Below are 26,500 nucleotides of genomic sequence, written 5' to 3'. Positions count from 1 at the left end.
AGTTGCGAATCCCTGCGGGGCCGGTGCGAGCTTGCCGAAAATCAGGTCATTGAGGCTCGCTTTAGCTAAACTATTCAAGATAGCATCGTTTAAAGAACGAGGGTAAGCACAACGTAAAAAAAAACCAAAAAAAAAGAGGTGCAACACGAGGACTTCCCAGGAGGTCACCCATCCTAGTACTACTCTCGTCCTAGTACTACTCTCGCCCAAGCACGCTTAACTGCGCAATTCTGATGGGATCCGGTGCATTGGTACTAGTATGATCACACCTATTAAAGTATGCGAACACAATTATCATAAGCATGTCTCGCGACGTAGGGTAAGTCGAGCTGCGAATCCCTGCGGGGCCCGTGCGAGCTTGCTGAAAATCAGGTCGTTGAGGCTCGCTTTAGCTAAACTATTCAAGATAGCGTCGTTTAAAGAACGAGGGTAAGCACAACGTAAAAAAAAAACCAAAAAAAAAAGAGGTGCAACATGAGGACTTCCCAGGAGGTCACCCATCATAGTACTACTCTCGTCCTAGTACTACTCTCACCCAAGCACGCTGAACTGTGGAGTTCTGATGGGATCCGGTGCATTAGTGCTGGTATGATCGCACCTATTAAAGTATGCGCACACAATTATCATAAACATGTCTCGCGACGTAGGGTAAGTCGAGCTGCGAATCCCTGCGAGGTCCGTGCGAGCTTGCCGAAAATCAGGTCATTGAGGCTCGTTTTAGCTAAACTGTTCAATATAGCGTCGTTTAAAGAACAAGGGTAAGCACGACGTAAAAAACAAAACAAAATAAAATAAAATAAAAAGAGGTGCAACACAAGGACTTCCAAGGAGGTCACCCATCCTAGTACTACTCTCGCCCAAGCACGCTTAACTACGAAGTTCTGATGGGATCCGGTGCATTAGTGCTGGTATGATCGCACCTGTTAAAGTATACGCACACAATTATCATAAGCATGTCTCCCGACGTAGGGTAAGTCGAGCTGCGAATCCCTGCGGGGCTCGTGCGAGCTTGTCGAAAATCAGGTTATTGAGGTTCGCTTTAGCTAAGCTATTCAATATAGCGTCGTTTAAAGAACAAGGGTAAGCACGACGTAAAAAAAAAAAGGTGCTACACGAGGACTTCCCAGGAGGTCACACATCCTAGTACTACTCTCGCCCAAGCACGCTTAACTGCGGAATTCTGATGGAATCCGGAGCATTAGTGCTGGTATGATCGTACCTGTTAAAGTATGCGCACACAATTATCATAAGCATGTCTCGCGACGTAGGGTAAGTCGAGTTGCGAATCCCTGCGGGGCCCGTGCGAGCTTGCCGAAAATCAGGTCATTGAGGCTCGCTTTAGCTAAACTATTCAAGATAGCGTCGTTTAAAGAACGAGGGTAAGCACGACGTAAAAAAAAACCAAAAAAAAAAAGAGGTGCAACACGAGGACTTCCCAGGAGGTCACCCATCCTAGTACTACTCTCGTCCTAGTACTACTCTCGCCCAAGCACGCTTAACTGCGCAATTCTGATGGGATTCGGTGCATTGGTACTGGTATGATCACACCTATTAAAGTATGCGAACACAATTATCATAAGCATGTCTCGCGACGTAGGGTAAGTCGAGCTACGAAGCCCCGCGGGGCCCGTGTGAGCTTGCCGAAAATCAGGTCATTGAGGTTCGCTTTAGCGAAACTATTCAAGTTAGCGTCGTTTAAAGAACGAGGGTAAGCACGACGTTAAAAAAAAAAAGAGGTCCAACACGAGTACTTCCCAGGAGGTTACCCATCCTAGTACTACTCTCCCAAGCACGCTTAACTGCGAAGTTCTGATGGGATCCGGTGCATTAGTGCTAGTATGATCGCACCCGTTAAATTATGCGCACACAATTATCATAAGCATGTCTCGCGACGTAGGGTAAGTCGAGCTGCGAATCCCTACGGGGCCCGTGCGAGCTTGTCGAAAATCAGGTCATTGAGGCTCGCTTTAGCTAAGCTATTCAATATATATAGCGTCGTTTAAAGAACAAGGGTAAGCACGACGTAAAAAAAAAACCAAAAAAAAAAGAGGTGCAACATGAGGACTTCCCAGGAGGTCACCCATCCTAGTACTACTCTCGTCCTAGTACTACTCTTACCCAAGCACGCTTAACTGTGGAGTTCTGATGGGATCCGGTGCATTAGTGCTGGTATGATCGCACCTATTAAAGTATGCGCACACAATTATCATAAACATGTCTCGCGACGTAGGGTAAGTCGAGCTGCGAATCCCTGCGGGGTCCGTGCGAGCTTGCCGAAAATCAGGTCATTGAGGCTCGTTTTAGCTAAACTGTTCAATATAGCGTCGTTTAAAGAAAAAGGGTAAGCACGACGTAAAAAATAAAATAAAATAAAATAAAATAAAAAGAGGTGCAACACAAGGACTTCCAAGGAGGTCACCCATCCTAGTACTACTCTCGCCCAAGCACGCTTAACTGCGATGTTCTGATGGGATCCGGTGCATTAGTGCTGGTATGATCGCACCTGTTAAAGTATGCGCACACAATTATCATAAGCATGTCTCCCGACGTAGGGTAAGTCGAGCTGCGAATCCCTGCGGGGCTCGTGCGAGCTTGACGAAAATCAGGTCATTGAGGTTCGCTTTAGTTAACCTATTCAATATAGCGTCGTTTAAAGAACAAGGGTAAGCACGACGTAAAAAAAAAACGGTGCTACACGAGGACTTCCCAGGAGGTCACACATCCTAGTACTACTCTCGCCCAAGCACGCTTAACTGCGGAATTCTGATGGGATCCGGTGCATTAGTGCTGGTATGATCGTACCTGTTAAAGTATGCGCACACAATTATCATAAACATGTCTCGCGACGTAGGGTAAGTCGAGCTGCGAATCCCTGCGGGGTCCGTGCGAGCTTGCCGAAAATCAGGTCATTGAGGCTCGTTTTAGCTAAACTGTTCAATATAGCGTAGTTTAAAGAAAAAGGGTAAGCACGACGTAAAAAATAAAATAAAATAAAATAAAATAAAAAGAGGTGCAACACAAGGACTTCTAAGGAGGTCACCCATCCTAGTACTACTCTCGCCCAAGCACGCTTAACTGCGAAGTTCTGATGGGATCCGGTGCATTAGTGCTGGTATGATCGCACCTGTTAAATTATGCGCACACAATTATCATAAGCATGTCTCCCGACGTAGGGTAAGTCGAGCTGCGAATCCCTGCGGGGCTCGTGCGAGCTTGACGAAAATCAGGTCATTGAGGTTCGCTTTAGCTAAGCTATTCAATATAGCGTCGTTTAAAGAACAAGGGTAAGCACGACGTAAAAAAAAACGGTGCTACACGAGGACTTCCCAGGAGGTCACACATCCTAGTACTACTCTCGCCCAAGCACGCTTAACTGCGGAATTCTGATGGGATCCGGTGCATTAGTGCTGGTATGATCGTACCTGTTAAAGTATGCGCACACAATTATCATAAGCATGTGTCGCGACGTAGGGTAAGTCGAGCTGCGAATCCCTGCGGGGCCCGTGCGAGCTTGCCGAAAATCAGGTCATTGAGGCTCGCTTTAGCTAAACTATTCAAGATAGCGTCGTTTAAAGAACGAGGGTAAGCACGACGTAAAAAAAACCAAAAAAAAAGAGGTGCAACACGAGGACTTCCCAGGAGGTCACCCATCCTAGTACTACTCTCGTCCTAGTACTACTCTCGCCCAAGCACGCTTAACTGCGGAATTCTGATGGGATCCGGTGCATTGTTGCTGGTATGATCGCACCTATTAAAATATGCGCACACAATTATCATAAGCATGTCTCGCGACGTAGGGTAAGTCGAGCTGCGAATCCCTGCAAGGTCCGTGCGAGCTTGCCGAAAATCAGGTCATTGAGGCTCTCTTTAGCTAAACTATTCAAGATAGCGTCGTTTAAAGCACAAGGGTAAGCACGATGTAAAAAAAAAAAAAAAAGAGGTGCAACATGAGGACTTCCCAGGAGGTCACCCATCCTAGTACTACTCTCGTCCTAGTACTGCTCTCGCCCAAGCACGCTTAACTGCGGAGTTCTGATGGGATCCGGTGCATTAGTGCTGGTATGATCGCACCTATTAAAGTATGCGCACACAATTATCATAAGCATGTCTCGCGACGTAGGGTAAGTCGAGCTTCGAAGCCCTGCGGGGCCCGTGTGAGCTTGAAGAAAATCGGGTCATTAAGGTTCGCTTTAGCGAAACTATTCAAGTTAGCGTCGTTTAAAGAACGAGGGTAAGCACGACGTAAAAAAAAAAAAAAGAGGTGCAACACGAGGACTTCCTAGGAGGTCACACATCCTAGTACTACTATCGTCCTAGTACTACTCTCGCCCAAGCACGCTTAACTGCGGAATTTTAATGGGATCCAGTGCATTAGTGCTGGTATGATCGTACCTGTTAAAGTATGCGCACACAATTATCATAAGCATGTCTCGCGACGTAGGGTAAGTCGAGCTGCGAATCCCTGCGGGGCCCGTGCGAGCTTGCCGAAAATCAGGTCATTGAGGCTCGCTTTAGCTAAACTATTCAAGATAGCGTCGTTTAAAGAACGAGGGTAAGCACGACGTAAAAAAAAAAAAAGAGGTGCAACACGAGGACTTCCCGGAAGGTCACCTATCCTAGTACTACTCTCGCCGAAGCACGCTTAACTGCGGAGTTCTGATGGGATCCAGTGCATTAATACTGGTATGATGGCACCTGTTTAAGTATGCGCACACAATTATCATAAGCATGTCTCGCGACGTAGGGTAACCCGAGCTACGAATCCCTGCGGCGCCCGTGCGAGCTTGTCGAAAATCAGGTCATTGAGGCTCGCTTTAGCTAAACTATTTAATATAGCGTCGTTTAAATAACAGGGGTAAGCACGACGTAAAAAAAATAAAAGGTGCTACACGAGGACTTCCCAGGAGGTCACCCATCCTAGTACTACTCTCGCCCAAGCACGCTTAACTTCGAAGTTTTGATGGGATCCGGTGCATTAGTGCTGGTATGATCGCACCTATTAAAGTATGCGCACACAATTATCATAAGCATGTCTCGCGACGTAAGGTAAGTCGAGCTGGGAATCCCTACGGGGCCCGTGCGAGCTTGCCGAAAATCATATCATTGAGGCTCGCTTTAGCTAAACTATTCAATATAGCGTCGTTTAAACAACAAGGGTAAGCACGACGTAAAAAAAAAAAAGGTGCTACACGAGGACTTCCCAGGAGGTCACCCATCCTAGTACTACTCTCGCCCAAATACGCTTAACTACAGAATTCTGATGGGATCCGGTGCATTAGTGCTGGTATGATCGCACCTGTTAAAGTATGCGCACACAATTATCATAAGCATGTCTCGCGACGTAGGGTAAGTCGAGCTGCGAATCCCGCGGGGCCCATGCGAGCTTGCAAAAAATCAGGTCATTGAGGCTCGCTTTAGCTAAACTATTCAAGATAGCGTCGTTTAAAGAACGAGGGTAAGCACTGATGACAAGTCATCTTAGCCTAGTTTCACTAGTCTTTTTCCTTTGTTTTCATTTAGTTTTATGCACTTTCTTAAGCCATAAGTAAGCCAATTGGGTTGAATTTCATGTTTCCTTTGATTCAATCAACCAGGGACAAATTGATGCATTTTTTTTAGTTTCTATGCCATAATTGCTCATATGACAAGAAGAAGAACAACTCTCATGATTATGGCATAGCTTTGATACAATTGTTGATTGATGATAGGTGGAATAAAGCTTGGAAGAAGGTTGCAAGAATGGGCTTGAAAAGAGGGATTCACGTTTGAGCTAACATTTGCCTCAAACGTTAACTCAAACGTGAGAAGCAGATGAAGATCACCCTGGAGAAGAACCAACATTTGCGCCAACGTTTGACCTCAAACGTTGAGGCAAACGTTGGCTGAAGAAGAAGTAGAGGAAGGCAACGTTTGCGCCAACGTTTGCCTCAAACGTGAGGTCAAACGTTGGCGCCAAAAAGAATGAAAAAGAGCACTCTTGGGCACGGCAACGTTTGAGCCAACGTTTGCCTCAAACGTGAGGTCAAACGTTGGCTACATTTTGGCAAGGAAGAGCATGGCAAAGCACCCCTGATTGATGGTTTAGATGAGCCACGTTTGCGCCAACGTTTGCCTCAAACGTTGGGCCAAACGTTGGCCAAATAGGGAGCCTGGGAAGAACCATGTTTGAGCTCACGTTTGACCTCAAACGTTGGCTCAAACGTGGATGACAGCAAATGGGCTATCTGCATAATGCCTCACACAAGGGACGTTTGAGTCAACGTTTGCCTCAAACGTTGACTCAAACTTGAATGGTTCATGGCCCGGTTCACAAATGGATTTCTTCCCAACACCAAGAACAATCAACGGAGGCTATTATCAACCCAATTCCATCAAGACTAAAGGCCCAATTCAAGGCTTAATAATCATTTGAAGAAAGTGTATAAATAGCTTAGGATTTGAAGTTTTAAAGAGCTTTTCTTTTTAGAGTTTTCTTGAAGAATTTTCATAGTATTCACAGTAGAGAGCTTTTGGGTTTTGAGCTGTTTGGAGATTCTGAGTTTTGGGGAAGGAGAATTGAATTCTCTTCCTCTTAGTTTTCTTGTTTTTCAATTTCATCTACACTTGTCTTGAATCTTGGGTTGAAGAATTGAGGAAATTCTGTCTCAATCTCATCTTGAGATCTCTCTCTGTTTTGATTTACTGCATCATTGAGAATTTGCGATTTCACTTCTTTTCTTCTACTGCTGGATCTTTACTTTTCTTGCAATTGAATTCTGAATTTGGATCTAGGAAGGCATTGAGATCTAGACTTGGTTATCTAGTCTCTTGGGTCCTGAGATCTAAAATTTCCTTTTATTTCTCTGTTGAACGCTTCTTCAAGCAATTTACATTTTCTGTTTGAGATCTACTGCAATTAAATTCATCTTCTACTTCCCTGCTTGTTGCAATTTACTTTTCCTTGTTTAATTCTTGTAATCCCACATCCCTGACCCATTTACAATTCAAGCCATTTACATTTCTTGCACTCTAAGATTCTGTAATTTACATTTCTTGCGTTCTAAGTTTCTGCCATTTAATTTCTTGTTCTTTAAGATTTAGTACTTTTATTTTCCGTTCTCTTTAATTTCCTGCAAATCACCCACTCCCCTTTACATTCTATGCAATTTAATTCCTGTCAACACAATTTCACACAATCAACACTTGTTTGCTTGACTAATTCAACCACTAAACTAAAATTGCTCAATCCTTCAATCCCTGTGGGATCGACCTCACTCCCGTGAGTTATTATTACTTGATGCGACCCGGTGCACTTGCCGGTGAGTTTTGTGTCGGATCATTTTCCGCACATCAAGTTTTTGGCGCCGTTGCCGGGGATTGAATAGATTGACAATGATTAAGTGAGGAGGTAGTTTAGATCAAGCACTTTTTCTTTAATTTTGACTAACCTACTAACTGTTTGAATTTTTGCTTAAGCTAACTAAAACTTCATTCTAGCAATAGGTTGAAGTATCACTAGTTTTCTGTTTCTCTTATTTTGTTTGTATGTCAGGTACAGGGAGAGGTACTCCTATCTTATCCGAAGCTGACCAGAGGACTCTCAGGAGATTAAGAAGAGCTGAAAGAGGGAAAGGTATTATTGAAGAGGAAGAATCTGAGGAAGAATATCACGAGATGGAAGGAGATCCATCTAATCCCAATCCACCACAGAGGAGAGTGTTGGCCTCCTACACTTTTGCAAATCCCAGACACTGTGGAAGCAGCATCTTAACCCCCAATGTCAATGCAAATAATTTTGAGCTAAAACCACAACTCATTACACTTGTCCAGAACAATTGTTCCTATGGAGGCAGCCCATTGGAAGATCCCAACCAGCATTTATCTACCTTCTTAAGGATTTGTGACACTGTCAAATCCAATGGCGTGAATCCTGAAACTTACAAGCTTCTGTTGTTCCCGTTCTCATTAAGGGACAAGGCTGCACAATGGCTTGAAACTTTTCCCCAAGGAAGTATCACTAGTTGGGATGATTTGGTGACTAAATTTCTAGCCAAATTCTATCCACCCCAAAGGATCATCAGGCTGAAAACTGAGGTGCAGACATTCACACAATTAGATGCCGAATCCTTGTATGAAGCATGGGAGAGATACAAAGCCTTAATCAGAAAGTGTCCTCCGGAGATGTTCAATGAATGGGATGTGCTGCAGAATTTCTATGAAGGCCTAACATTGAAATCTCAAGAGGCATTAGATCACTCTGCTGGAGGTTCATTACAACTGATGAAAACTGCTGAGGAAGCCTAGAATCTTGTGGACATGGTGGCCAATAATCAATATTTCTTTGCTCATCAAAGAACCCGCCAACCATCACAAAGAAAGGGGGTACTAGAACTGGAAGGAGTAGATTCCATTTTGGCTCAAAACAAGATGATGCAACAACAAATTCAACAACAGTTTGAACAAATGGCCAAAAGGATTGACAGCCTTCAAGTAGCAGCTGTGAACACAAGCCACCCATCAACTGTATGTGTGCAGAATGAAGAAAGCCAAGAAGAGCAACAACAGGAGCAAGTGCAGTACATGTATAACCAAAACTCTGGACAGAATGAAGTTTATGGTGATACCTACAATCCATCCTGGAAGAACCACCCAAATCTCAGATGGGGAGACAATCACAACCAGAACCAACAACCATGGCAGAGGAACTCAAACCAAAACACTTCAAGAAATAACCAAAACCACAACCAGCAGCAAACTAACCAAAACCCTTACAGAAAACCTCAAAACAACTACCCCAATCCCAACCATTATCAATCCAATAACCAACCCACCAACCAAAATACCTACCATCCACCATCCACATCTCACAACCCACCACAAGCATCACCAGAATCTCAAAGAATCACTAACTTGGAAACCTTGATAGACAAAATGTGAAAACACGAAAAAATGACAACCAAGAACCATGAAGCCTCCATGAAGAGCCTAGAGAGGTAGATTGGGCAAATCTCCAAGCAGATTTCTGTTGAGAGATCACCAAGTTCCCTACCAAGTGACATAATTCCAAATCCTAAGGAAGAGTGCAAGGCAATACAGTTAAGAAGTGGGAGAATATTGATGAACAACAATGACACTACAAGGAAACAAGTGGAGAGCAGCAGAAAACCAACAGATACAGAGGAAGCCAATGATCAAGATATGATGCCAAACAAGAGCACAGAGAACCCCAAAAGAAAAGAAGACCAGCCAATCAATATACATGAGAGAGAGGAAGAAGCACAGAAAAAGGAGAAAGCCTTCATTCCTCCGCTGCCATACCCACAGAGGTTCAACAAAGAAACCAAGGATCAACACTTCCGCAAATTCCTGGAAACTTTCAAGAAGCTGGAAATCAACATTCCCCTGGCTGAAGCATTGGAACAGATGCCCTTATATGCCAAGTTCTTGAAGGAACTCATTAACAAGAAAAGAAGCTGGCTGGAGAAGGAGACTGTACTTCTCACTGAAGAATGCAGTGCACTCATCAGAAAAGGACTCCCTCCCAAGTTGGAAGATCCAGGAAGTTTCTTCCTACCTTGCACCATTGGAAGTCTATTTATCAACAAGGGGATGTGCGATTTAGGAGCAAGCATAAATCTGATTCCATCATCTTTAGTGAAAAAGCTTGGCATAGAGAAGGTGAAACCAATACAGATGTCATTGGAACTGGTGGATCAGTCAGTAGTACATCCCAAAGGAGCGATCGAAAACCTTTTAGTTAAGGTTGACAAGTTCATTTATCCTGCGGATTTTGTAATCTTGGAAACAGAAGAAGAAGGAAACAATTCGATTATCTTGGGAAGGCCATTTTTAGCTACCGCCAAAGCCATCATAGATGTAGAGCAAGGAGAACTAACTCTCAGGATGCATGAGGAAAGCATTACTCTGAAAGTGTTTCTAGAACAACAAAATTCTGAAGAAAGAAGCCAAGTAATCAATGACTGTTTCCCAAGGCAAGCAATCAACAATTCAGTAAAGCAGAAGAATGAACATATGCAAGGAAAAGAAGGTACTCAAAAAGAAACTTGGAAGATAAACAAGAAGAAAAGTGCCACAACTAAAGCTACTGTCAAGGAAGAAAGGTTAACCAAAAAAAGGAAGAAAAATAAGAAGAAGGCTAACAAAGGGTGGAGGAATAAAAGAACCCCAACTGAATGATTCTCCGAAGGTGACAATGTGCAATTAGTATATCAACAGCTGGGAGCAAAAGATCACTACACTGTTAACCAAGTACTCTCTCTTGAGCACGTTGAAATTGAGCACCAAGGCACACAAAGAAGGCTCACAGTGAGGGGGGATAAGCTGCGACATTTCAACCATCAACCACCCTAAGAGGATCAATGTCAAGCTAGTGACAATAAACGAGCGCTCCATGGGAGGCAACCCATGATTTAATTTTCTTGTCTTTAATATTTCAATATGAATAATAATTGTTACACCAATATGAATTCAACTCTTTGTGGACAAAATTGACAACTATTCATGACATTAGAGAGCATAAGATCGAATTCTAAGTTTGGTGTGCCCACGGGGCACACTAAACAAATTGTGGGAACAAGTCATGAAAGTCAATGGTCTTTTAAGTTTTGAATATCATGACGGTCTAACAATGGTTTGAGGAAGTGATATTTTGGACCATATGACCAAACATTAAGTTTGGCGTCGTCCATATCCATGCATAAAGAAGTCACGGATTATTGAGCAGAAGAAATGATAGTTTACATATATTTTTTTTAGAAACTCTCTTGCCATTACTTAAACATAGTTATATTTGTTTTCTTGTGATGATGGTTAGGTGGTCAAAGGAATATTCAATGAAAGGGACAAGACAAGGAGGGGCATAGAATGAAGACAAAGATGCATCACATGCTTCAAGGGGTGATTCTGCACACTCTTGGAAAGAGAACGTTGAAAACCGTTAAGGAGGCAAGCTTTGTCCTTATTCAACTTTACATGCACACCTTTGATTTGCAAAGTATCCAATTGCATCCCAACCCTCCATTGTTCAATTAAATGATTATAAAACCACCACCTTCAAGCCATGCACATAAACAAAAAAGTTGCACACTCCCTGCACTCCAACTATTCAAACTCCAATTCCTCCATCATTCTTCATCATATAAGCTCAGCCTCAAATATTTCTCTGTCAAAAACACATCAAAATCTCCAACTTTCTTCACACTCCCTCTAACCTCAAAAAGATCAGCCAATCAAGCAATCATGGCCTCTTCCTCAAGAACCAAACGAAGGAGAGGAAAGGAGCCCATGGTTGAAGAAAGCAACCCTGAATTTGATCAGTGGAAATTCAGAACACGGTATCATCAAACACAATGGGGATGGATGAGAGATAAAAAAATATCCCCCGGAAGTTCCATTTCTATTGCCGGATGATGAGTGCCAAGAAATGAAAGCCAAGATTAGGAAGAGGAGGTGGGAAGAGCTCATTTCACCAATCACCAGGATCAATGCGAACATCATATGGGAATTCTATGCTAATACCCCAAGGATCGAGATGAATCAAGCTCCAACTTACAAGAGTTATGTGCGGGGGACTGAAGTAGATTTTAGCCCAAATACTATCTTGAAAGTATTGAAGCTGAGGGCAGCCCATTTTGATATGCCAAGATACCATCAAAGGTTAAATGAAGAGCAAAACTATGATGAGATTGCCAGTGAAATTAGTGTGGTCAACACGGAGTGGGTAGGAACTACTAAAAACAAGTACAAATACTTGAGAAGAGGAGATCTTACCCCTAAAGCAAAAGGTTGGTATGAGCTAATGAAGAGATCAATCTTAGGCACAGTAAACAACTCGGAGGTCAATAAGAAGAGAGTTATCATGTTATATTGCATAATAATGGGAGGAGAAGTGAAGGTTCATGAGATCATTGCAAATGACATTCAAAGGATAGCAGAGAAGAATTCAGCCGAAGGGTGGCTACACTACCCAAGCACCATTATGCGTTTATGCATGAAAGCCAAAGTGCCAATGGAGGAGGTAAACCCAACATGGTTGAACCCGGGCATGCCTATAACCATTGAAAGAATGATGATTGTTACTAAAGCACAGCAGAGCCGAAGACTACCAAGAAGAAGGCAAAGAAATGAACCAATAGAGGAAGAAGAGCCACAAGAGGAAGAGGAACAGCAACACATTCCACCACATGACACTCTGGATATGACTCAGATGCAGGAAGCAATTGGAGAATTATCACAACAGTACATGAGAATTCAAGAAAGGCAAGAGGAATACCATCACAATACATGAAACACCAACAAGAGCAAGAGGAATGGCGGCTGAAAATGATGAACAAACAAAGTGAGTTTGAGTCAAAATTCTTCGTGATGCAAGAGGAGCATGCTTTTCAATCTCACGAATCATTTGGGAAGTTGGCACAAATGCAAGCTGAAAATATGAAGGCTCTCAAAGAATTTACAGCCCTTCAAGATGCAAGATATGAGGTCCAAGCTGACTACAACATAAATAGTCAAATCAAATTGAACTATATTGGAGAGCATCTGCACAACATAGATCCAGCATTTCCAACTTTCGATGAATTCTTCAAAGGGAAAAGTGAGATAGAAGTAAGCAAGGCTATGAGACTTGAAGATAGAGTAGAAGAGACGATGAATAGAGCTGGGTTCTGGCGGGGTCAACAGACAACAGACATGGACACAGGAAACACCAGCGCTCAAGCAAATGAAAGAAGGAAGAAAAAGCATGATAAATGAAAGGTGGACTTGCTCCTTGATCATCACTCAAAAAAAAAAGCATGCATCATTATCTGTTTAAGAAGTCTTTGCATCTTTAGTGGTTGTTTTAATTAGTAATCTTTGCATTATGTTTATCTTTCTTGAAATAAGAATGCTAGTCTAAGTGTACTTGTGTGTTTACTTTCACTTAACTAATGCATGCTTTGTCCCCTAAGTCTTTTCAATTCAATAAAAGAAATGTTTGAAACATGAAGTAAGATGGTTCATTGCTAGCTAGAAGTCAAATAATAGTAAGTGGTGGCATGTATGTGTGATTGTGTGGCAACTCACTATTAGTGAATAAAAGGAATAGACTGTTCTCTTTTTAAGAAGAAAGTAGTTCACTGTCTATGAATCTCAACAAAATAAAAGTCCTTGGGTGAAAAGAAAAACAAAAAGAGAAAAGAAAAAGCCAAAAGTGGCAACAGAACAAAAGGAAGAAAAAAAGAAACAAAGCTAGACACCAATAGCTTGAACCTTAGAATATATGCCTGTGGTGTCTTTGTACTAGGATCTGCTTGGATTATTAAGTTCTTTAGAATGCATCAACACTTGGTGACTTGGGTTAACTAACCCGGGATTATCAACTGAAAGTCCACTATCAAGAGCAACCTGGCTACAAGACATTTAGTAACCCAAAGAGGTGCTGGGCATCAATGTTTTAAGAAGGCATGTGAGCCAAGTGTCTAAAGTGAATAATGTGTCAAGCATAAATAAAGAAAAGAGCTTGTTACACATGACACTGAACTAAAGTTTATAAAAAAAAAATTCAGTAAACAAGGACAAAGGAATAATGAGAGGTCATAGCAGTGTGTTGCTTGATGCTTAGAGGAAACTTTCTAGGCCTACTTGTCAATAAGAAGTGAGTAGTTACATATCTGCATAAAACCCCATGAGCTACCAATAATACTCTGCTAACATGAGCATTCTCTTTTGTTTTCATTCTTTCTTCTTAATAATTCTGTTCTTGCTTGGGGACAAGCAAGTTTTAAGTTTGGTGTTGTGATGACAAGTCATCTTAGCCTAGTTTCACTAGTCTTTTTCCTTTGTTTTCATTTAGTTTTATGCACTTTCTTAAGCCATAAGTAAGTCAATTGGGTTGAATTTCATGTTTCCTTTGATTCAATCAACCAGGGACAAATTGATGCATTTTTATGAGTTTCTATGCCATAATTGCTCATATGACAAGAAGAAGAACAACTCTCATAATTATGGCATAGCTTTGATACAATTGTTGATTGATGATAGGTGGAATAAAGCTTGGAAGAAGGTTGCAAGAATGGGCTTGAAAAGAGGGATTCACGTTTGAGCTAACGTTTGCCTCAAACGTTAACTCAAACGTGAGAAGCAGATGAAGATCACCCTGGAGAAGAACCAACGTTTGACCTCAAACGTTGAGGCAAACGTTGGCTGAAGAAGAAGCAGGGGAAGGCAACGTTTGCGCCAACGTTTGCCTCAAACGTGAGGTCAAACATTGGCGCCAAAAAGAATGAAAAAGAGCACTCCTGGGCACGGCAACGTTTGAGCCAACGTTTGCCTCAAACGTGAGGTCAAACGTTGGCTACATTTTGGCAAGGAAGAGCATGGCAAAGCACCCCTGATTGATGGTTTAGATGAGCCACGTTTGCGCCAACGTTTGCCTCAAACGTTGGACCAAACGTTGGCCAAAAAGGGAGCCTGGGAAGAACCACGTTTGAGCTCACGTTTGACCTCAAACGTTGGCTCAAACGTGAATGACAGCAAATGGGCTATCTACATAATGCCTCACACAAGGGACGTTTGAGTCAACGTTTGCCTCAAACGTTGACTCAAACGTGAATGGTTCATGGCCCGGTTCACAAATGGATTTCTTCCCAACACCAAGAACAATCAACGGAGGCTATTATTAACCCAATTCCATCAAGACTAAAGGCCCAATTCAAGGCTTAATGATCATTTGAAGAAAGTGTATAAATAGCTTAGGATTTGAAATTTTAAAGAGCTTTTCTTCTTAGAGTTTTCTTGAAGAATTTTCATAGTATTCACAGTAGAGAGCTTTTGGGTTTTGAGCTGTTTGGAGATTCTGAGTTTTGGGGAAGGAGAATTGAATTCTCTTCCTCTTAGTTTTCTTGTTTTTCAATTTCATCTACACTTGTCTTGAATCTTGGGTTGAGGAATTGAGGAAATTCTGTCTCAATCTCATCTTGAGATCTCTCTCTATTTTGATTTACTGCATCATTGAGAATTTGCGATTTCACTTCTTTTCTTCTACTGCTGGATCTTTACTTTTCTTGCAATTGAATTCTGAATTTGGATCTAGGAAGGCATTGAGATCTAGACTTGGTTATCTAGTCTCTTGGGTCCTGAGATCTAAAATATCCTTTTATTTCTCTGTTGAACGCTTCTTCAAGCAATTTACATTTTCTGTTTGAGATCTACTGCAATTAAATTCATCTTTTACTTCCCTGCTTGTTGCAATTTACTTTTCCTTGTTTAATTCTTGCAATCCCACATCCCTGACCCATTTACAAATCAAGCCATTTACATTTCTTGCACTCTAAGATTCTGCAATTTACATTTCTTGCGTTCTAAGTTTCTGCCATTTAATTTCTTGTTCTTTAAGATTTAGTACTTTTATTTTCCGTTCTCTTTAATTTACAGCAAATCACCCACTCCCCTTTACATTCTATGCAATTTAATTCCTGTCAACACAATTTCACACAATCAACACTTGTTTGCTTGACTAATTCAACCACTAAACTAAAATTGCTCAATCCTTCAATCCCTGTGGGATCGACCTCACTCCCGTGAGTTATTATTACTTGATGCGACCCGATGCACTTGCCGGTGAGTTTTGTGTCAGATCGTTTTCCGCACATCAAGCACGACGTAAAAAAACAAAAAAAAAAGAGGTGCAACATGGGGACTTCCCAAGAGGTCACCCATCCTAGTACTACTCTCGTCCTAGTACTACTCTCGACCATGCACGTTTAACTGCGGAGTTCTGATGGGATCCGGTGCATTAGTGCTGGTATGATCGCACCTATTAAAGTATGCGCACACAATTATCATAAGCATGTCTCGCGACGTAGGGTAAGTCGTGCTGCGAAGCCCTGCGGGACCCGTGTGAGCTTGAAGAAAATCAGGTCATTGAGGTTCGCTTTAGCGAAACTATTCAAGTTAGCGTCGTTTAAAGAATGAGGGTAAGCACGACGTAAAAAAAAAAAAAGAGTTGCAACACGAGGACTTCCCAGGAGGTCACCCATCCTAGTACTACTCTCGCCCAAGCATGATTAACTGCGGAGTTCTGATGGGATCCGGTGCATTAGTGCTGGTATGATGACACCTGTTAAAGTATGCGCACACAATTATCATAAGCATGTCTCGCGACGTAGGGTAACTCGAGCTGCGAATCCCTGCGGGCTCGTGCGAGCTTGCCAAAAATCAGGTCATTGAGGCTCGCTTTAGCTAAACAATTTAATATAGCGTCGTTTAAAGAACAAGGGTAAGCACGACGTAAAAAAAAAAGGTGCAACACGAGGACTTCCTAGGAGGTCACCCATCCTAGTACTACTCTCGCCCAAGCACGCTTAACTGCGAAATTCTGATGGGATCCGGTGCATTAGTGCTGGTATGATCGTACCTGTTAAAGTATGCGCACACAATTATCATAAGCATGTCTCGCGACGTAGGGTAAGTCGAGCTGTGAATCCCTGCGGGGCCCATGCGAGCTTCCCGAAAATCAGGTCATTGAGGCTCGCTTTAGCTAAACTATTCAAGATAGCGTCGTTTAAAGAACGAGGGTAAGCACGACGTAAAAAAAATAAAAAAAAAGAGGTGCAACATGAGGACTTCCCAGGAGGTCACTGGTGCACGAATTGTGAATCACACTTTTCACAACTCGTACCACTAACCAGCAAGTGCACTGGGTCGTCCAAGTAATACCTTACGTGAGTAAGGGTCGAATCCCACGGAGATTGTTGGTTTGAAGCAATCTATGGTTATCTTGTAAATCTTAGTCAGGAAGTCAATTATGTTTATCAGTTGAATTGTGAATAACCAAGAGAGCATAAATTAAAGGTTACTTGTTGTGCAGTAATGGAGAATATGTTGGGGCTTTGGAGATGCTTTGTCTTCTGAATCTCTGCTTTCCTCTGTCTTCTAATTCATGCACGCACGCCCTCCTATGGCAAGCTGTGTGTTGGTGGATCACCGTTGTCAATGGCTACCTTCCGTCCTCCCAGTGAAAACTACGCTCACGCGCTCTGTCACAGCACGGCTAATCACCGGTTGGTTCTCGATCCGGTTGGAATAGGATTTACTATCCTTTTGCGTCTGTCACTAACGCCCAGCCTTCAAGAGTTTGAAGCTCGTCACAGTCATTCAATCCTTGAATCCTACTCGGAATACCACAGACAAGGTTTAGACTTTCCGGATTCTCATGAATGCTGCCATCAGTTCTAGCTTATACCACGGAGATTCTGATTAAAGAATCTAAGAGATACTCATTCAATCGTATATAGAACGGAGGTGGTTGTCAGGCACACGTTCATGATTTGAGGAAGGTGATGAGTGTCACAGCTCATCACCTCCATCACAGTTAAGCGCGAATGAACATCTTAGATAGGAACAAGCGTGTTTGAATGGAAAACAGAAATACTTGCATTAATTCATTGAGACACAGCAGAGCTCCTCACCCCCAACAATGGGGTTTAGAGACTCATGCCGTCAGAGAATACAAAGTTTAGATCTGAAATGTCATGAGATGCAAAATAAGTCTCTAAAAGTTGTTTAAATACTAAACTAGTAGCCTAGGGTTACAAAATATGAGTGGACTATGATGGATGATGCAGAGATCCACTTCTGGGGCCCACTTGGTGTGTGCTGGGGCTGAGATTTAAGTGAGTCACGTGCAGAGGCCATTTGTGGAGTTGAACGCCAGTTTTTATGCCAGTTTGGGCGTTCAACTCCAGTTTTTGATCCTTTTCTGGCGCTGGACGCCAGAATTGGGCAGAGAACTGGCGTTGAACGCAAGTTTACGTCGTCTATCCTTGTGCAAAGTATGGACTATTATATATTTCTGGAAAGCCCTGGATGTCTACTTTCCAATGCAATTGGAAGCATGCCATTTCGAGTTATGTAGCTCCAGAAAATCCACTTTGAGTGCAGGGAGGTCAGAATCCAACAGCATCAGCAGTCCTTTTTCAGCCTGAATCAGATTTTTGCTCAGCTCCTTCAATTTCAGCCAGAAAAATACCTGAAATTACAGAAAAACACACAACTCATAGTAAAGTCCAGAAATATGAATTTTTCCTAAAAACTAATAAAAATAGACTAAAAACTAACTAAAACATACTCTAAACTATATGAAATTATCCCCAAAAAGCGTATAAAATATCCGCTCATCACAACACCAAACTTAAACTGTTGCTTGTCCTCAAGCAACTAGACAAATAAAATAGAAGACTAATAGGTTGAGAAGCAATAATATCTCAGAGTTTTTGATTGAAGCTCAGATCCTAATTAGATGAGCGGGACTAGTAGCTTTTTGCTTCTGAACAGTTTTGGCATCTCACTTTATCCATTGAAGCTCAGAGTGATTGGCATCTATAGGAACTCAGAATTCAGATAGTGTTATTGATTCTCCTAGTTCAGTGTGATGATTCTTGAACACAGCTTCTTTATGAGTCTTGGCTGTGGCCCTAAGCACTTTGTTTTCCAGTATTACTACCGGATACATAAATGCCACAGACACATAACTGGGTGAACCTTTTCAGATTGTGACTCAGCTTTGCTAAAGTCCCCAATTAGAGGTATCCAGAGTTCTTAAGCACACTCTTCTTTTTGCTTTGGACCTTGACTTTAACCTCTCAGTCTCAAGTTTTCACTTGACACCTGCACGCCACAAGCACATGGTTAGGGACAGCTTGGTTTAGCCGCTTAGACCAGGATTTTATTCCTTTAGGCCCTCCTATCCACTGATGCTCAAAGCCTTGGGATCCTTTTTATTTGCCCTTGCCTTTTGGTTTTAAGGGTTATTGGCTTTTTGCTCTTGCCTCTTGGTTTTAAGAGCTTTTGGCTTTTTCAGCTTGCTTTTTCTTTTTCTTTCTATTTTTTTTTCTGCAAGCTTTGTTCTTTGCTGCTTTTTCTTGCTTCAAGAATCATTTTTATGATTTTTCAGATTATCAATAACATGTCTCATGTTCATCATTCTTTCAAGAGTCAACATATTTAACAGTCTTAAACAACAAATTCAAAAGACATATGCACTGTTCAAGCATTCATTCAGAAGACAGAAAGCGTTGCCACCACATGTTACTAATTAGAATTTTTCTTATTAAAAACTCGAAATTTTATTGCCTCTTATTCAAAAGATCTACTATTTTATTCATGTTTGCTGATGATGAGAAAAATAGACTATAACTTAATTGGGGATAAAATCAAACTAGACACTAATTACTACTAATGATCATGTAATGAAGACACAAACATAGATAAGTATTTAACATAGAGAAAACGAAAAACAGAGAAAGTAAGAACAAGGAACGAGTCCACCTTAGTGATGATGGCATTTCCTTCTTGAGGCACCAATGATGTTCTTGAGCTCTTTTATGTCTCTTCCTTGCCTTTGTGGCTTGATTCCTAGTGATTTTTGGTATTTCTATCCTCAGTTGCTTCCAATAATTATGTGGAGGGAAGTGCATCCCCTGAGGTATCTCTTGATTTGCAGCCACATGTTCTACCACTGAGCTATAGATCCTTCACATAATTGTGATGTCCACACCAAACTTAGAATGTTGCTCGCCCTCGAGCAAAAGAAGAGGGAATAGATGAAGAAGAAGATGTGGAAATAAAAAAACTAGGATTATGAGGAGGAAAGGTGGGGATCCTGTGGGGTCCACAGATCTTGAAATGATCCTGTGAGGTCCACAGATCTTGAGGTGTCAAGGCATTTACATCCCTGCACCAATTTGGGCATGCAAAATGCCCTTGCACACAACTCTGGGCGTTCAGCGCCAGGTTGGTGCCCATTTTGGGCGTTCAACGCCCCTTTGCTGCCATTTCTGGCGTTGAACGCCAGAACCATGCTTGTTCTGGGCGTTCAGCGCCAGGATGCTCCCATTCTGGGCGTTCAGCGCCAGAACTATGCTCTGTTCTGGCGTTTGAACGCCAGACAGATGCTCCTCCAGGGTGTGATTTTTCTTCTGCTGTTTTTGATTCCGTTTTTGATTTTTTTTTGTTTATTTTGTGACTCCACATGATCATGAACCTAAGAAAACATGAAAAACAATAAAAATAAGAATTAGATGAACATTGGGTTGCCTCCCAACAAGCGCTTCTTTAATGTCCTTAGCTGGACCTTGCTGAGCTTTTAATCTAGCTTCAGCCTTGAGCATTCTTGCTCAATGTTGCCTTCTAGATAATGCTTGATTCTCTGTCCATTGACAATGAACTTCTTATTAGAATCAATATCTTGAAGCTCCACGTAACCATATGGTGATACACTTGTAATCACGTATGGTCCCCTCCACCGGGATTTCAGTTTCCCGGGGAATAGCCTGAGTCTAGAGTTAAACAACAGAACCTTCTGTCCTGGTTCAAAGATTCTAGATGACAGCTTTCTGTCATGCCACTTTTTTTATTTTTCTTTGTATAGCTTGGCATTTTCGAAAGTTGTGAATCTGAACTCCTCTAGCTCATTTAGCTGGAGCAATCTTTTTTCTCCTGCTAATTTGGCATCAAAGTTTAGGAATCTGGTTGCCCAGTAGGCCTTATGTTCCAGTTCCACGGGCAGGTGACATGCCTTACCATACACCAGTTGGTATGGAGAGGTCCCTATAGGGGTCTTGAATGCTGTTCTGTAAGCCCACAGAGCATCATCCAAGCTCCTTGCCCAATCCTTTCTACGGGTATTTACTGTCTGTTCCAGGATTCTCTTTAATTCTCTGTTAGAGACTTCAGCCTGCCCATTGGTTTGTGGATGATATGGAGTGGCCACCTTGTGGCGAATTCCATACCGAACCATGGCAGAGTAAAGCTGTTTATTGCAGAAGTGAGTGCCCCCATCACTGATTAGTACTCTAGGGACACCAAACCTGCTAAAAATATGTTTCTGGAGGAACTTCAGCACTGTTTTAGTATCATTGGTGGGTGTGGCAATAGCCTCAACCCATTTTGATACATAGTCAACTGCCACCAGAATATAAGTGTTTGAGTATGATGATGGGAAAGGTCCCATGAAGTCAATTCCCCATACGTCAAACAACTCAATTTCCAAGATTCCTTGTTGAGGCATGGCGTAACCATGAGGCAGATTACCAGCTCTTTGGCAACTGTCACAATTACGTACAAACTCTCGGGAATCTTTATAGAGTGTGGGCCAATAGAAGCCACATTGGAGGACCTTGGTGGCTGTTCGCTCACCTCCGAAATGGCCTCCATATTGAGATCCGTGGCAATGCCATAGGATCCTCTGTGCTTCCTCTCTGGGGACACACCTACGGATAATTCCGTCTGCACATCTCTTAAAGAGATAGGGTTCATCCTACAAGTAGTACTTTGCATCAGTAATTAGTTTCTTTTTTTGTATTCTATTGTACTCCTTGGGTATGAACCTTGCAGCTTTATAGTTTGCAATATCGGCAAACCATGGTGCTTCCTGAATGGCAAATAGATGCTCATCAGGGAACGTCTCAGAGATCTCAAGGAAGGGGAGGGACGTCCCTTCCACTGGCTCTATCCGGGACAGATGATCAGCTACTTGGTTCTCTATCCCTTTTCTGTCTCTTATTTCTATATCAAACTCTTGCAGAAGCAATACCCATCTGATGAGCCTGGGTTTTGAATCCTGCTTTGTGAGTAGATACTTAAGAGCAGCATGGTCAGTGTACACAATCACCTTTGATCCTACTAAGTAGGATCTGAACTTGTCAATGGCGTAAACCACTGCAAGTAATTCCTTTTCTGTGGTTGTGTAATTTTTCTGGGCATCATTTAAAACGTGACTGGCATCATAAATGACATGCAGAAGCTTGTCATGCCTCTGTCCCAATACTGCACCAATGGCATGATCACTAGCATCACACATTAGCTCAAATGGTAATGTCCAGTCTGGTGCAGAAATGACTGGTGCTGTGACCAGCTTAGCTTTCAGCGTTTCAAACGCCTGCAGGCACTCTGTGTCAAACACAAATGGCGTGTCAGCAGCTAGCAGATTGCTTAGAGGTTTTGCGATTTTTGAAAAATCCTTTATAAACCTCCTATAGAATCCTGCATGCCCCAGAAAGCTTCTGATTGCCTTAACATTGGCAGGTGGTGGTAATTTTTCAATTACCTCTATTTTTGCTTGATCCACCTCTATTCCCTTGTTTGAGATTTTATGCCCAAGAACAATTCCTTCAGTCACCATGAAGTGACACTTTTCCCAGTTTAAAACTAGGTTGGTTTCTTGGCATCTTTTCAGAACAAGTTTTAGGTGATCAAGATAGGAGCTGAATGAGTCTCCATATACTGAGAAGTCATCCATGAAGACTTCCAGAAATTTTTCCACCATATCAGAGAAAATACAGAGCATGCATCTCTGGAAGGTTGCAGGTGCATTGCATAGCCCAAAGGGCATCCTTCTATAAGCAAACACTCCGGATGGACATGTGAATGCTGTTTTCTCTTGATCCTGGGGATCTACTGCAATCTGGTTATAGCCTGAGTAGCCATCCAAAAAGCAGTAATAATCATGACCTGCTAGTCTCTCTAGCATCTGGTCTATGAATGGTAAAGGAAAATGATCCTTTCTGGTGGCTGTATTAAGCCTTCTGTAGTCAATACACATGCGCCACCCTGTAACTGTTCTTGTAGGAACCAGTTCATTTTTTTCATTATGAATCACTGTCATGTCTCCCTTTTTTGGGACGACTTGAACAGGGCTCACCCAGGGGCTATCAGAAATGGGATAAATAATCCCAGCCTCTAGTAATTTGGTGACCTCTTTCTGCACCACTTCCTTCATGGCTGGATTTAGCCGCCTCTGTGGTTGAACCACTAGTTTGGCATTATCCTCCAATAGGATTTTGTGCATGCATCTAGCTGGGCTTATGCCCTTAAGGTCACCTATGGACCACCCAAGAGCTGTCTTGTGTGTCCTTAGCACTTGAATAAGTGCTTCCTCTTCCTGTGAATTTAAAGCAGAGCTTATGATCACTGGGAAGGTGTCACCTTCTCCTAGAAATGCATATTTCAAGGATGGTGGCAGTGGCTTGAGCTCTGGTTTAGGAGGTTTTTCCTCTTTCAGAAGAAAGTTCAGAGGCTCTTTCATGTCCCCTGAGTCCTCCAAATTAGGCTGAACATCTTTAAAGATGTCTTCCAACTCTGATTTGAGACTCTCAGCCATGTTGATCTCTTCTACCAAAGAGTCAATAAGGTCAACTTTCATGCAGTCTGTTGATGTGTCTGGATGCTGCATGGCTTTGACAGCGTTCAACTTGAACTCGTCATCGTTGACTCTCAGGGTTATTTCCCCCTGTTGGACGACAATGAGGGATCGTCCAATTGCTAGGAAGGGTCTTCCTAGAATGAGAGTGGCACTCTTGTGCTCCTCCATTTCCAGCACAACAAAGTCAGTGGGAAAGGCGAATGGCCCAACTCTGACAATCATGTCCTCAATCACGCCTGATGGGTATTTAGTGGAACCATCAGCAAGTTGGAGACATATCCGGGTTGGTTTAACTTCTTCAGTTAAGCCAAGCTTCCTGATAGTGGATGCAGGTATTAGGTTGATGCTTGCCCCAAGATCGCATAAGGCTGTCTTGGTGCAATTACCTTCCAATATGCATGGTATCAGAAAACTCCCAGGGTCTTTAAGCTTTTCAGGAAAGCTTTTCAGAATGACTGCACTGCATTCTTCAGTGAGGAGAACTCTTTCTGTTTCTCTCCACTCCTTTTTATGACTCAAGATTTCTTTCATGAACTTGGCATAAGAAGGTATTTGCTCAAGTGCCTCTGCAAAAGGAATCTTTATTTCAAGAGTCCTAAGATAATCTGCAAAGCGAGCAAATTGCTTATCCTGCTCCTCTTTCCAGAGTTTTTGAGGATAAGGTATCTTGGCTTTATATTCCTCAACCTTAGTGGTTAAAGAAGCCTTTTTAGAGGGGTTGTTATCAGCACTTGTGTGTGTCTGATCCCTCACTGGCAATTGAGTACCAGAGTCAGAAGCTGGAGTGACGTTAGACGCCAACTCACTGTCTGTTCCTGGCGCCTGAACGCCAGAAATGTGCCCATTTTGGGCGTTCAACGCTGGATTATGCCCCCTTTGGGCGTTCAACGCCAGATTCTTGCCCATTTCTGGCGTTGAACGCCAATCCTGCCTTGTTTCTGGCGCTGAACGCCAGTTTTGGGCATGGTCTGGGCGTTCAGCGCCAGCCTTCCACCCATTTTCTGGCGTTTTAGTGCCAGAATTATTTTTCCCTGGGCTCTTACTGTCCTCAGGGGAATCTTTGGTGGGTCGCTCATTTCTTGAATTTTTGATGCCTTGAGGTGGGGTATTTAATGTTTTCCCACTTCTTAATTGAACTGCTTGGCATTCTTCTGCTATTTGCTTTGATAGCTGCTGCTTTGTTTGCTTAAACTGTTCGTCCATATGTATATTAGCTATCCTTGTCTCCTATAACCTGTCTTTGAATTCAGCTAGCTATTTTGTTAGAAAATCTAATTGCTGATTGAATTCAGCAGCTTGTTGTACAGTACTGAATTCAGCAGTTACTGTTTTAACCTCTTCATTCATGGAAGGGTTGCTGCTTAGATACAGATGTTGATTCCTGGCAACTGTATCAATGAGCTCTTGAGCTTCTTCAATTGTCTTTCTCATATGGATAGATCCACCAGCTGAGTAATCTAAAGACATCTGAGCTCCTTCTGCAAGCCCATAGTAGAAGATGTCTAACTGAACCCACTCTGAAAACATTTCAGAGGGGCATTTTCGTAGCATCTCTCTGTATCTCTCCCAGGCATCATAAAGAGATTCATTATCTCCTTGTTTAAAGCCTTGGATGTCCAGCCTTAGCTGTGTCATCCTTTTTGGAGGGAAATATTGATTCAGGAATTTTTCTGTCAGCTGTTTCCATGTTCTTATGCTGGCCTTAGGTTGGTTGTTTAACCACCTCTTGGCTTGATCTTTTACAGCAAATGGAAACAGTAATAGTCTGTAGACATCCTGATCTATTTCCTTATCATGTGCTGTGTCAGCAATTTGTAAAAATTGTGCCAGAAACTCTGTAGGTTCTTCTTGTGGAAGACCGGAATACTGGCAACTTTGCTGCACCATGATAATGAGCTGAGGATTCAACTCAAAGCTACTAACTCCAATGGAGGGTATGCATATGCTACTCCCATATGAAGCAGTAGAGGGGTTAGAATATGACCCCAAAGTCCTCCTGGACTGTCCCTCTCCACTTATGTCCATGATGGATATATGGATATAACTTGGACTGATTTACCTTTTTATTTATTTTATTTTATAAGAAGTAAATACTTAAATAAAATAAAATAACTAAAAAGAATTTGAATTTTGAAGTAAAATATATATATATATATATATATTTTTTTCGTAAAAAAAATAAAAAATAATTAGTTAAAAAAAGGAAATTTTTGAAAAAGAGGGAAGATATTTTCGAAAATTAGAGAGAGAGAGTTAGTTAGGTAGTTTTGAAAAAGTTAAGAAACAAACAAAAAGTTAGTTAGTTAGTTGAAACAAATTTTGAAAAGATAAGAAGTTAGAAGTTAGAAGAGATATTTTGAAAAGATATTTTTGAATTTAGTGAGGAGAGAGAAAAACAATAAGATAGTACAAGATTAAAATTTTTAGATCTAATGCTCCTTGTTTTTGAAAATTTTGGAGGGAAAACACCAAGGAACACCAAACTTAAAAATTTTAAGATCAAGACACAAGGAAACTCAAGAACACTTTGAAGACTCACAAGAACACAAGAACATGAAGGAAGAACACCAAACTTAAAATTTTTAGAAAACCAAACCAAAATTTTCGAAAATCAAAGGGAAATCAACAAGAAAACACCAAACTTAAAGTTTGGCACAGGATTTAATAGAAAAATTATTTTTGAAAAAGGTTTTAAAAAAAAATATGATAGCCAATTATCATGAACATAAACACCACGTTCTAAATAACTGAGCTATAAGTTTAAAGTATTTTAACAAGGGATAAATAATAAAAGACTCTAAACCAAAAAAGAAAGATTTTTCCTAATCTAAGCAACAAAATAATCCGTCAGTTGTTCAAACACGAACAATCCCCGGCAACGGCGCCAAAAACTTGGTGCACGAATTGTGAATCACACTTTTCACAACTCGTACCACTAACCAGCAAGTGCACTGGGTCGTCCAAGTAATACCTTACGTGAGTAAGGGTCGAATCCCACAGAGATTGTTGGTTTGAAGCAATCTATGGTTATCTTGTAAATCTTAGTCAGGAAGTCAATTATGTTTATCAGTTGAATTGTGAATAACCAAGAGAGCATAAATTAAAGGTTACTTGTTGTGCAGTAATGGAGAATATGTTGGGGCTTTGGAGATGCTTTGTCTTCTGAATCTCTGCTTTCCTCTGTCTTCTGATTCATGCACACACGCCCTCCTATGGCAAGCTGTGTGTTGGTGGATCACCGTTGTCAATGGCTACCTTCCGTCCTCCCAGTGAAAACTACGCTCACGCGCTCTGTCACAGCACGGCTAATCACCGGTTGGT

General features: G+C 41.9%; 11 non-coding genes and 9 pseudogenes across 11 annotated transcripts; all 20 read right to left on the bottom strand.

Annotated features, from left to right (window-relative positions):
• Nucleotides 1–135: 135 nt before the first annotated feature.
• On the bottom strand, nucleotides 136–271 carry LOC112759638 (5S ribosomal RNA; annotated as a pseudogene).
• Nucleotides 272–464: 193 nt separating this feature from the next.
• Nucleotides 465–600, bottom strand: LOC112759587 (5S ribosomal RNA; annotated as a pseudogene).
• A 203-nt stretch (nucleotides 601–803) lies between these two features.
• On the bottom strand, nucleotides 804–922 carry LOC112760187 (5S ribosomal RNA). The gene has a single exon (XR_003180639.1). It is a non-coding gene; the product is annotated as a 5S ribosomal RNA (ribosomal RNA).
• A 180-nt stretch (nucleotides 923–1,102) lies between these two features.
• On the bottom strand, nucleotides 1,103–1,221 carry LOC112759388 (5S ribosomal RNA). Its single transcript, XR_003180150.1, has one exon. It is a non-coding gene; the product is annotated as a 5S ribosomal RNA (ribosomal RNA).
• Nucleotides 1,222–1,414: 193 nt separating this feature from the next.
• Nucleotides 1,415–1,550, bottom strand: LOC112759548 (5S ribosomal RNA; annotated as a pseudogene).
• Nucleotides 1,551–1,733: 183 nt separating this feature from the next.
• Nucleotides 1,734–1,850, bottom strand: LOC112759544 (5S ribosomal RNA; annotated as a pseudogene).
• A 197-nt stretch (nucleotides 1,851–2,047) lies between these two features.
• Nucleotides 2,048–2,183, bottom strand: LOC112759394 (5S ribosomal RNA; annotated as a pseudogene).
• Nucleotides 2,184–2,386: 203 nt separating this feature from the next.
• On the bottom strand, nucleotides 2,387–2,505 carry LOC112762043 (5S ribosomal RNA). The gene has a single exon (XR_003182404.1). It is a non-coding gene; the product is annotated as a 5S ribosomal RNA (ribosomal RNA).
• A 180-nt stretch (nucleotides 2,506–2,685) lies between these two features.
• Nucleotides 2,686–2,804, bottom strand: LOC112759321 (5S ribosomal RNA). Its single transcript, XR_003180092.1, has one exon. It is a non-coding gene; the product is annotated as a 5S ribosomal RNA (ribosomal RNA).
• Nucleotides 2,805–3,007: 203 nt separating this feature from the next.
• Nucleotides 3,008–3,126, bottom strand: LOC112760364 (5S ribosomal RNA). Its single transcript, XR_003180808.1, has one exon. It is a non-coding gene; the product is annotated as a 5S ribosomal RNA (ribosomal RNA).
• A 179-nt stretch (nucleotides 3,127–3,305) lies between these two features.
• On the bottom strand, nucleotides 3,306–3,424 carry LOC112759320 (5S ribosomal RNA). The gene has a single exon (XR_003180091.1). It is a non-coding gene; the product is annotated as a 5S ribosomal RNA (ribosomal RNA).
• A 190-nt stretch (nucleotides 3,425–3,614) lies between these two features.
• Nucleotides 3,615–3,750, bottom strand: LOC112759496 (5S ribosomal RNA; annotated as a pseudogene).
• Nucleotides 3,751–3,937: 187 nt separating this feature from the next.
• Nucleotides 3,938–4,073, bottom strand: LOC112759268 (5S ribosomal RNA; annotated as a pseudogene).
• A 185-nt stretch (nucleotides 4,074–4,258) lies between these two features.
• On the bottom strand, nucleotides 4,259–4,394 carry LOC112759784 (5S ribosomal RNA; annotated as a pseudogene).
• Nucleotides 4,395–4,578: 184 nt separating this feature from the next.
• On the bottom strand, nucleotides 4,579–4,697 carry LOC112759368 (5S ribosomal RNA). The gene has a single exon (XR_003180133.1). It is a non-coding gene; the product is annotated as a 5S ribosomal RNA (ribosomal RNA).
• A 182-nt stretch (nucleotides 4,698–4,879) lies between these two features.
• Nucleotides 4,880–4,998, bottom strand: LOC112761298 (5S ribosomal RNA). The gene has a single exon (XR_003181699.1). It is a non-coding gene; the product is annotated as a 5S ribosomal RNA (ribosomal RNA).
• A 181-nt stretch (nucleotides 4,999–5,179) lies between these two features.
• LOC112762263 (5S ribosomal RNA) lies at nucleotides 5,180–5,298 on the bottom strand. The gene has a single exon (XR_003182606.1). It is a non-coding gene; the product is annotated as a 5S ribosomal RNA (ribosomal RNA).
• A 10,361-nt stretch (nucleotides 5,299–15,659) lies between these two features.
• Nucleotides 15,660–15,795, bottom strand: LOC112759409 (5S ribosomal RNA; annotated as a pseudogene).
• A 184-nt stretch (nucleotides 15,796–15,979) lies between these two features.
• LOC112762176 (5S ribosomal RNA) lies at nucleotides 15,980–16,098 on the bottom strand. The gene has a single exon (XR_003182525.1). It is a non-coding gene; the product is annotated as a 5S ribosomal RNA (ribosomal RNA).
• A 178-nt stretch (nucleotides 16,099–16,276) lies between these two features.
• On the bottom strand, nucleotides 16,277–16,395 carry LOC112762140 (5S ribosomal RNA). Its single transcript, XR_003182492.1, has one exon. It is a non-coding gene; the product is annotated as a 5S ribosomal RNA (ribosomal RNA).
• Nucleotides 16,396–26,500: the final 10,105 nt, after the last annotated feature.

Source organism: Arachis hypogaea, chromosome 16 (genome assembly GCF_003086295.3).
Source record: "Arachis hypogaea cultivar Tifrunner chromosome 16, arahy.Tifrunner.gnm2.J5K5, whole genome shotgun sequence".
In the NCBI taxonomy this organism is placed as follows: domain Eukaryota; kingdom Viridiplantae; phylum Streptophyta; class Magnoliopsida; order Fabales; family Fabaceae; genus Arachis; species Arachis hypogaea.
This window is presented reverse-complemented; position numbering and strand designations above follow the sequence as displayed.